Source organism: Sturnus vulgaris, chromosome 9 (genome assembly GCF_052056855.1).
Source record: "Sturnus vulgaris isolate bStuVul1 chromosome 9, bStuVul1.hap1, whole genome shotgun sequence".
Taxonomy (NCBI): Eukaryota; Metazoa; Chordata; class Aves; order Passeriformes; family Sturnidae; genus Sturnus; species Sturnus vulgaris.
In genome coordinates this window covers 3244852-3255227 of record NC_142251.1, presented here as the reverse complement: position 1 = coordinate 3255227, position 10376 = coordinate 3244852, and positions in this window count along the sequence as shown.

The following is a 10376-nucleotide window of genomic DNA, read 5'->3' as shown; positions in this document are numbered from 1 at the left end:
AGTTAAAGGAGCTTAATTTCGAGAGTGAGAACATAGGCTCATGTGCTTGCCATGGGATTGGAACTTATGCATTTGAATCTCCTGGGTTTTCTGAAAATCTCCTTTGAATAAAGCTTCATGCTGTCCTGGGGGAAGGCTGCAGTGGACTGACAGTGACCTCTATGACTTGGAATCAATTATGTGTCACCTGCAGATATTTAGCTGCAATTTGGTTGCAGCTCTCTTTTTTTTTTTCCCCTTTTATGAAATTTACTTTTACAAATAATCTAAATGTATTCTAAAGCAAAACTATAAATAATGAGTTTTCAAATTATTTGCCTAGAACTTAATGTGAGAAATTCTTAAGGATGATCAATTTTTACTGCCATAGAATCCTATGATGGTTTGGGTTGAACGGGAACCTAAAGATCCTCTAGGTCCAACCTCCTGCCATGTACAGGGATGCTGTGTCTTCAGCTTTAAAAATAAAAGCTTTAATTTTTAAGGAAAAAGTGCAACTTTTCATAGGAAACAATAATTGGGGGAAAAAAATCTGATATTCTCTAGTTTTTCACCATTTTGAAAAGCCTTGCTGTCCATGTCTTTCATTATCATAGAAGCACACACAGGCTATCTGACAGACCTGCACCTTGGCTATGGCAGGAATCTTTTTTTAGAGGCAATAATTATCTGCAACCCAACCCTTCTTGCTTTGAAATATTATTTACAGGTTTCTAGATGGGATTAGGCAGCAAACGGGGAACAGCAGTGGGAGAAACATCTCCCATCCCTTGTGTACAAAGCACATTTTACATGTCCCCATAGCACAGCTGTGAGCAGCAGTGGTTGGATGTGCTTTGCTTCTCCTCATGCCGGCGCACCCACGGTGCTCCTGCACCATTTGCATCCACGCACCTCTTCCAGCCTTCCTGGTGTGGCAAGCCAAGCTTGGCTTACCAGAGGCTAAATCAGGATAGCAGGCTCGTGCTCCTCATCCTGGCACCGAGGAGATGACTCGGTTGGTGGAGGTGTCAGCCTACAGCATGCTCAGAGGGACTGTGATGATAAGGCGTCAACTTCTGCTAGCCCAGTTTCACTCCTCTGTTCCTCGCTGTGCCATATGATTTGTCAGCATGCACAGAGTGCAGATCCCTCTACCACTTGTGGCTGCTGTGAATCGGGCTACGTGCAAAGCCAAGGTGTTAATGTGTTCTTCTGGGTGGTGTTGTGGGGGTGGGTGCATCGTGGTTGACAGGAGAAATGTTATTTTTAGCAGGAGGAGCACATTTTGCATGTACTCACATGTGTCTTGTCAGTCAGAAACCTCAAGTCTATTCCTTTGCCTTGAAGCTTCACATGTCCAAATGCATCCCCTCGCAAAGTTCTTAACACTCCAGATTTACAAGGAATTAGGGAAGAGCCTTCCAGTATTACCAGGGCTCTCCTAACCTCGGCAGACAACACCACCAGCATGTTACCAAACTGTGGTGATGCTATTTCGGGTCCCAGGCTTTAATCAACCCAGTTCTCAGCACGTGGTGATGTGCAAATCCCCCAAGCACTGAGGAAGTCACGTCGCCGTGGCACATGGGCAGTGCAAAGGTTGTTGGACAACTCCTTTGTCCAGAGATGTCAACACAACATCTCTGCAGTGTTGACAAGATCCTTATCTGTAAGATCCTGGTCAGCTGCAGGATGAACCTGTTCCTCTGAATGCTGAAGCATTGGTCTTCTGCAGATCAAATAACACAAATTTGAATTCATAAGATGTGCAACCACTCATTTAGTAGGGAACAGGATGCAGGTCCACCTTCCCCCAATTTCTCCTCAAATACCTCTCCTGACCCCAGTATACAGCTTCTGACCACCTCACCTGAGCTCGAGGATACCATGCAGACAAATTGTGCCATATTGCATGGACACACACACATACACATCACTGCCTGAATATTAAGGCATCTTGAACAGCCAAGAGACAGAAATTGGCCCATATGCTTTGTACCTTCTTCCCTGGCTAGATGTCTAACTGTGTGCAGAAGGTTTTGAAACACAAAGAGAAACATTCTGTTAAAAATGCAATTACCATTTGTTTTTCAAGATATAGTATCCCATTATTTTTTCCAGAGAAGTGAAATTCAATAAGGTTACAACAGAATGTAGTCCAACAGTTACCGTACTTTCAGAGCATTATTTAAGCTACAGAATTTCTTAATGATTAGAAACATATGTGGGAAAAATCACATGCAAAATGAGAATGACTGGAGACAATTTTCCCCCAAAACACTTTTTTTCAAGCAAGTAACAGCTCATCCACCACTGTTGTTCCATCCATCACGTTGGAGGTGTGAGACTCCCACCCACCTGGGGAGCCGCGTGCTCAGGTCACATCAACAACAGGCTCCAGCAGAGTCCAAGGACCCATCCTGATTTCCAGCAAGGAATATTTTGCTGTTTCTCTCCTCTTTATGTCAGACCCAAGGAAGTTAGACCATTTTCACCACAGGCAAGCTCTTGAACAGCAGCGACCACCCTGATATCTGTCTTAATGCCACGTCCCAGAAGGTTTTCATGCAGGTGCAGCTGCTGTTTCGTGGTCCAGCCCAGGTGAGTCTTCATGAACCTGGAGTCAATGACAGATTAGGACACTCATTTCCTTTCAGGATTTACTTTACTGGATCAAATGAAATCTACTGGGGATTTTTAATTTCAGGAAGTCAGGAATGGACAGTGCTGGGGCATCCAAACTTCCTGGAATAAACTCAGGAAAGACAAGGTTTAATTCAGTTCTTAGGCTGAAGTTCCCCACTTAGGGTGATTTCATTTGGACATGAGAGCTCTCATATATCCCAGACTTTGGCTCCAATGCCCAGAATCAGGAAGCCAAGTCCATATTTACTGTTCTGTGTGTGTGGTTGAATACTAAAGTGCCTCCAATTTTGCGTCTTCTCTCTCTCCTCCTTCACCTTGACTAGGTGCAAATAATCTCTAGGTTTTCCTGGGACCACTGACCTCTCACCTGTAACCTCCTGGCCACAACATTCCCAGTGCTCATTAGAGCTCTAAGTCAGAGAGCTGTTACCAGGAATGGGCAAACTGAGGCATTATGAGCCTATACCAAGTGGTGTGAGCAGACCTACAGTGACCAGCTGTGCCATCTGGGAAGGATCCCAGAAGATGGGATGTTCAGTCCCCTTCCGTAACAGCCCAAAATGTCCCTTTTCTGCTGCAGAAGCCAGTTGTGAAGGGATTACATTCAGACTTCAGCCAGATAATTAAATGCAGGTAGCAGAAAGCGCTTCAGGGAGCGCTCCCCGTGCCCCCCGACCCTGGATCGCCCCTGGCTTTTTGGTTCAAGATTTTATTCCCTTCGCACTCCAGAGCTGCACCGCCGCTGCCAGCGCCGCCCCGCAGGCACATCCCGTCCGGATGCAGCGAGTCAGATTTGGGGGTGCCGGGTGCTTCCCCCCGGGGGCAGCGCCCACCCTCCCTTGGCACGGCTCTCCCACCGTCTGCTGCAACCTGGCAGCGCCGGGGCTGCAACCCCGGCTGTTCCGCATCCTCCCGTAAACCTCCGGAAAACTCTCCCGTCTAAGGCGCACCTTTTCAGTATTCACAGAGAAGAGTACAGTCACATATTCCTCTCAAAGCCACAAGGACTTGACTAGAGCTAAAATGTCATTTATGTACATATCACAAGCGTTTTTCTAGGCACAGATGTCTTTCTGGTGCCAATATGCTGTTTATGTACTTATCTGTCACAAGCACATGTCTACATACATATGCCCTGCTGGCAGAGGCACAGAGCATTTTGAAACTCTTATTAGACTGCTAATGAATAATACGCATACAAAGGAGAAAACAGAAGGTGGGTCTATCAGGAACAGCCTCTTTCTTAACTACCTTTTAATTGTAGGAGAGGAAGAAAAGAGATGAATTTTGATATGTTGGCATCTGTGAAGGCCTGCTTAGCAGCATCCAACGCCATCATTTTAAAAGTGGATTTTTCACAGGTTTGGGTATTTTGGGGGGAGGGGAGGATTTTTTTTTTTCCTCTTAAAAAAAACCCACAAAATTTTGACACTGAGAGTATTGCAAATCCTGGTGCCAATGATGTATGATAGTGTGATTGTCACCATGGAATGCTGAAAAGCTCGAGCAGCTGTTTGGCATATTGACAGTGCGAATTTAGAGCGTTTTAAATGCAAATGACAGTATTCAATTGATCGCAGGAAAACAATGGGTCATAGCCTTACCTTTCCTTGGCTATGCTCTGAATAATCAGGCTGCAAATCCATGCACAATAGGGATATTGTACACGTTCTGGGGATTTTGTTCCCCGCATTCATAGGGGTCGATATGATGCTTCTTTTGGGCAGAGCTGAAATAGAGGCGCCGCTGAACCGTCCCAGGCACCTCGCGGGGGTGAGGTGGGGAAAAGGGCATAATTTGCTCCAAATCCACCACGTCCTAAGTGTCAGCCTGTTTTTCTTCACTTCTATCCTTTTCTGCTTGCTCTTTAATCATTCCCAAGGGTGGCTGGCTTTCTGCCTGACTTGTCTCCATTATACCCTGCTGCAATCAATATGGCAAGCAGAAATCAGCAGGAGAAGGCATGTTCTGCTCCCAGCGAGAGCCGGTGGGAGGGAAGGAGATCAGGCCAGCCAGCTGCAACCCCAGCCCGGCAGGCGAGCCGAAATCCAGCCCAAAAAAGCTGTCGCCAGACGGCTGGGTCTTGTTTCCTTCGTGGTGCCCCCTACCCGGCTGTGAGCAGCAGGTAAAAGTCTTCCTCCTTCCCCCAGCCCTGGGAGGGCAGGCAGGAAAACCTGGCCCTGGTAAAATTTACACTGAAAGCCCCTTTTTTTTTTTGGCAGCGGTGGAAAGAAAAAGAAAGGTCTTTCCAAAGCAGGGAAGTCCAGGATTGGGGGAGCCACACTTTCACCTGAGCAGGTCTGCTACCTAGGGACACTGGTGAGTGTTTGCTGGGTTCACCCTGACTCAGGTCTCCAAGGCTGGCCACGATAGATTGAAGGCAGCTACTGCCACTCTTGAGTACCTCTGGCAACAGATTTTTAGTTTTAAGACCCACTTTTCTTTGAAAACAAGTTGAAAACACATGCAGGAGTGATGTGGATGAGGACGGTGCTCTCTGCCCATGACTTTACCTTACCACGTACATATATGACATCTCCCTCCAAGAATTTTAAGCTGGTGAATTTCTCCTCTTTCTCTAATTTGTAAGGCTGAAATGGCTATTCAGGATCCATTCCCTTTTTGCAATCCCCTGATTGTATATAAATTATACCAGTGAGCAGAGATTTTCTGTCTCTTGTGCTTCCATCTACCCTTCTGGTGTTTCAATCTTAAGCTCTTTGGGTCAAGCACTGATTTTTGTGTCTCCTTGATCCATGGATTGTGTGCTCTGGGACATTTCTGACTGTTTCTGCAACACAACCACTGTACAATCAGCATCAACTTGCCAGAGCAATTGCTGAGATGTCTGCAGGATATCCATGATCAGATTTGCACCTGGGATCAGGAGGGTGAGTGGAACATCACAAATGGCTGATGCTCTTGTGGTGTCTACATGTGAGATTCATGTTGTGAGTTCCTTGCACCAGAAACTGGCTTCTTCAGGGAATCTGACAATTACCAAAAGTTATATTTTATAAAGGGGAGGTTCATGAGGACCTGGGGTTGGAGACAACACAGTTAATGTCATCCATTTATGGAGTCTTGTTAGAAGTCTCCACAAGTTTTTCAGGCTTTCCCAATCTTGCCCACCAATCCCAGATGCCCATTCTGCCCAGCTACAAAAATCAAGGGACAGTACAGCTGAATGACATCTATTTCAGCATCCAGACCTTCAGTCTCTGATGGAAGGCAATGAATAAAAAAAACCTCAGCATCATTATTACCTATGCCTTCCTAAGATAAATCTGTTTACCTATAAAACAGATGCATTAAAAACCAATCAGCCAATAGAAATAATTAGTTACAGCGTAGGCATGTGATTTGCTCAGCCTCTGGAACGGGGTAATGCCTTGCTTAGCTTGAACTCCTTGCTGATGGATGCTTGGTGAAAGGTCTTGGAGACGATGTACTCAGCTAAACGCTGGGGAGACAGAAAATGATTACTACAGAGAGACATTGCTCAAGTCAGCTCTGCGAGAAATTCATCACCAGCAGCATTGGCACCACACATGAGCAGCAGCGTATGGAAACTGAACTGTAAAAAGTAACAAAATCAGTGAACTAAGAGAATATTGCATACCGTGAACGTGAGGGAATGCATCGTTTCCCAGAGAGAGAAACGTTCCTATTTAGCAGGCTTTTGTTTTGTTACAGGAAACACTTGGATGGGGGGATTTAGCTGTGAACACAGAGCCTTTGTTTTCCGGGAACAAAGGGAACCCAACCGACACAGGTTGGTAATGGATAAACTTTCTATTCTGAGCTGGTAGGTAAAGCCTTGAGCTTGCTATAAAACACGCAGGACTGGCTTCTTATGCCTAAAATCCCGTGGCCCAAACAGCAGCCCTTGGAGCTAAATTTATAGCTCGTTTCTGCTTAGTGACCAGAAGACCACCCTAAAATAAAGTCACCACCAAGACCAAGAGGAGGGGCTGCTGCAAAAGGCTGCTCCCCCCTGCCCAACATTAGCAAGGTGGTCTTGATAAACCTTTAAAAGACATCAATATTGTCTTTAGTCTGGAAGGCCAGTGCTGTGAGTCCTCCTGGGAAAATCTTCCTGCATGGAAAGTGGAACTGGGGTGTCCTCTGCCCCAAAGGCTTCCTGTGAGCCTTTTACCTGAAAGGTGAAACACAGCAATCTTCAAAGGCTCTCGAACACCCGACAATTTAACAAAGGCCCTCGTTGTTTACAAGCAGCTTAGCACATCTGGAACGAGAGAGAAGATGCCTTGTCTTCAGCTAAATGAAGGGACTGATCTCATCCTACCAGAAGGAGAAGGATAACAATAAAACAATTCCACAAGCATCCCTTGCGATGACAGGACCAGTAGAATTTTTCCAATCCCGCTGGCAAACGGTAGAAGGCAAAAGTCTTGTGGAGACAGAAGGAATAAAAACAAAATGTCTTGCAGGAGGCTAGAAACTTTCCCAAAGCATTTTTCTTTAAACTTAACCACATGATTTACAAGCTTATTATTAGTTTCCCCCCTTCCTTACATAAAAAGAGAAATTAAAAAAGTGTAGATTAACACATTTTTGGATATCTTCCAAGCTCTCAATTCCTCTTCTTAAAGGATTATTTTGACAAATCAAAAATCACTTTTTGGGTGGCCTGGAGAGACTCAGATTTGCTCTCTCTCTGTAGCATAAATGATCCCTTCTCAGAGGGTGCTTACTTGTGCCTCTCAGACAAATACAGAGAGAAATCCAGTCCAGCTTCTGATCTAACTGTAATACAATATTACCTGCTGATCCCAGGGAATTTTTTCTAGATTGGTCAGGCTGGGGACTGTGTTAGGTACCTTAATTTCTATCTAGTCACTACTCAGGAGATACTAGAGGTTCTTCAGTGAAAGCAGAGCCTTGGGAGCTGCTACAAGACTATCTTCACCTGGGTCGTGAGAGCAGAAAATTCTCCTGAGCAGGTACTGATATTGTGGTGGAGGGCACGAGAGTTGGGCTGTGTGCCAGAACTGCCCTGGTGTCACTCACCTTCGTGGTACCCAGCTAGACACCAGAATGCCACATCCATGGGATGTGCTGGCTTTCTCACTGGGATGTGGCTGCAGCTCGTGGTCTGGCCTTGCCACAGTGATCACATCTGCATCTGGCAAGAATTCCTGGTGTCCTCAAAGCATAGCGAGGACATTGAAGGATTGCAATGCATATTGGAAAGGTAAATGGATTAGTAAAAAAAGTGCCCAGAGAAGTTCAGAGAGGCAGTTTAAGAGCAAACCAAACCACTGTGAAAGAAACAATTGTCCTGGAATAGAAAAAAGAGTAATATACTTATATATATATATACACACATATTCTTTTAAAGGCAATCTTCATAAACAGGTTTGGTTGAACAAGACTATGAGGCTGGAGGAACAGATGGGAAAATGGAACAAACAGATGGAAAAACTCTATTTCTGAAAAAAAATAATCTATTTGTAAAGCTATAGCTACTTTGAATTAACGTTTCAAGGTTAGGAAGCTGAGACATCAGGAAATTTATAACAAGGCCATAAATTCATCCATCTGAGATCAGTAGGATGGCAGGTCTTTTAGACAGGTAAGTAAGGTGCTTCCCAAACAGCCATGTACATTATTTATCCATACTTAATGCCACCATCCTCAGGGATACTTTACTCCCCTTTTAAGCTATATCTTATTCACTCTACAGTTAAAAATTACCTTTCAGCTTTTCATTAACCATAGCTGGCTAATATATTAAAAGAAAAGGACCAAGATCACCTTGCTCTCTGCCATCTAATCACAGAGGAAAAACGGGCCTGAACTCACCAGCACTGTTAGAAAAGTTCTTCAGACAAGAACGGGAGGAGGAGTGAGCACCATGGCTCAGTTCTCCAACCTGATGGGGAAGTAAAGGCATCTTCACTAATGCCTGCTACCCACACAGTTGTTCTTGGGCAGCTTTCTGAGTAGCTTTAGAGGGGATGATCAAGAGAAAAAGTGGGAGGAAAGGCTTGATGTTACACTGACTCGAGGGGAAACCTCTCTTGCAGCAACCAAGCTGCAATGCTTGGGGTGAGAAGGCCTTGCAGGAAAACGTGGGTATTGTGTTTTATTTTACATCACTGCAGAGACAAATCCAGCCCAAGCTTCACACAATGTTCTTCAGTGAAGAAGGGTGAGATACTTAACAGAAAAAAATTTTCTAGCCATGGACCAGGTGTCCAGAAACTCTCCCTGGAGTAAATGAGTTTAGCGACCTCCGAGCAGTGCTGGGATAAGCAACAAAAACTGCATTACAAAAAAGGCTAAGTTGCTCCAAGCACTGGGGATATGGTGCTTTGGGATGGACAGTGTTAATAGGTGCTGGTTTATGCTGTTGGCTCCAATTCCTCTGAATCACAGCTTCACAGCTGCGAGAAGGGACAGTAGAAGTGCTCCAGCTCACTGGGGAGATGCAAAGATTGAATTTTTAACTGAGTGCATTCAGCAGCGTGGAGGTAAAAAAGGCTGTTGGCTTTCAGCACAGGGTCTGGGATAGGGATACAGTGGTGGGGACCCAGCTGCCAAGTGTGTTTTGTTGTCTCCCTTATTTCAGGTCATTTCTTTTAAGTCGGTGCAGGGCTTTTAAGGACTGTGTCCCATATCTGGGTCTTAGCAGATTTGCCCACATGTTTTCCTGTGTGTGTCTCTGGGACTCATAAAAGCGTCTTTAGTGCTCAAGTAAGTTCCCCTTTGAGAAGGGACTGTCAAAGACAGGCACTAATGTCATTAGGAGGTTACAAGGGGGAAACAAGAGAGAATTTGCTACAGATCCTCATTTCCATAATCTTGCCTCGGCTTCCTCGTTTGTCAGTTCTTAACCTCAATTCCTTAACCTCCAAATCTGTGGAGTCGTTGACCTTGGGGATTTGTCTTCAAACTGATTTCAAGTTTTAGGCAATCTAAATTAGGCTCCCCGTGACAGAAGACAAAACTTGGTCTTTGCACCCAAATGTGAAAGACAGGCCCAGAGTGCAAGTGAAATCTTGCAGTCGTTTTTTCAAACCATCTGCCCATCTGCAGTCCCAGAACAATATCAGTTCGGTGCTGCCTTCCCTCTCTCTCTCTCAGGAATAAAGAAATTACCATAAACAAAGCAGATCAAGGGTCTTTTTAAGCCAAATGCAGCCAAGACACATTGCTTCAGAAAGGAGCAGGAGAGGAAAAAAAGAGCTGCAGGGGAAGTTTCTTCCTAATTCTCATTAACTCCAGTTTGGCCAGTGATGCTGGACACTGCAGTGTAAGTTAGAGTGGATGGTGCTGTGTCCCTCTCCATGGGCACTCCATTTACAAGGTATTTCTGTGGCAAACAAAAGTGATCACACAGAAAAAAAAAAAAAAGGGAAAAAGACTGCAGAACTGCTCCTTATAACTGCTCCCTAACTGTGCAGAGGAGAGAGAATACAAGAAAACAGGGAAATTAGTCTGGATACAAAGAGCCTTTTGGTCTCTCAGACCATTTCTGCATTGCACATGGCAGTCAAACCCCTGCCTGAATCATGCTCTTTATTTCAGGGAGCGAAGCCATTGTGAGAAGATGCATTTATTTCCAAGAGTGTGCTCAGAGTTAGAGAGGCTGCGGCAAACTGGCAGGGCAGCTTGGCACGAGGATTTTCTGGAGCAGCAGGTAGAGATGAACAACAGGAGCTGGACCAGTCTCTGCATGATGGGGAAACAGGGGAGGCAGAGAGATTAAATAATTCAGT